A 771-nucleotide genomic window follows, 5' to 3' on the forward strand; every position below is an offset into this window, starting at 1 on the left:
TGATTGGGCTTCAAGGCTGGTTCACTACATGCTCGGTTTCCAGCTGGACATAAAGAAGAAGTATGAGCTGTGGGGTCTCGTTGGTCCAAAACCTGTGAGGTTTTTACTGTTAGAGTTTGAAAACCTCACTTGTCTAAACTGCGAGTACATCGAGGACTTTGAGAGACCTCACTGTGTTGTTACAAAGGAGTTGATTTCTTTCTGGGAGATGTTGGGAGTTCATGTCGAAGCTGAGCCATCTACTCAGGGGATAATAGCAGCATTTGAGAGATGCGAAGGGTGGTCTCGGGATGATCGCAAGCGGCTCGCGTACTTTGCCATCTTCACTGGATACATTGAAGAGAGAATATATTCAACCCCTACACGGGTTAGTCTGGCAAGGCTAGTGATGGAGCTAGAACCGTTTGAGAATTATCCATGGGGGAGAGTTGTGTTTAAGGTGATGATGGACTCTGTGAAGGGCGAGATATTTCGGGTTATTACACTATTAATGGATTTGCGCAAGCTCTCCAGGTCTGGGTGAACACAGCTCTGCCGGAATTGGGTGCTAATTATGGTAATCCTCTCCCAAACAATCCGTCTCCACCGATACTGGCTTACAAGGGTCGCAAAAGACGCATACAGTTTAAAGAGGCTATCCTCAGTCAGGTATTTACTGCAATCTGAACTACTTCGCAGAAAACTTATAATTAAGTCGTCTGATAAGTCTTCCAACTGGACGACTTAGTAGAAGACTTATAATTAAGTCGTCTGGAAAGTCTTCCAGCTGGA

This window comes from Brassica oleracea, chromosome C1 (genome assembly GCF_000695525.1).
Source record: "Brassica oleracea var. oleracea cultivar TO1000 chromosome C1, BOL, whole genome shotgun sequence".
Classification (NCBI taxonomy): Eukaryota; Viridiplantae; Streptophyta; class Magnoliopsida; order Brassicales; family Brassicaceae; genus Brassica; species Brassica oleracea.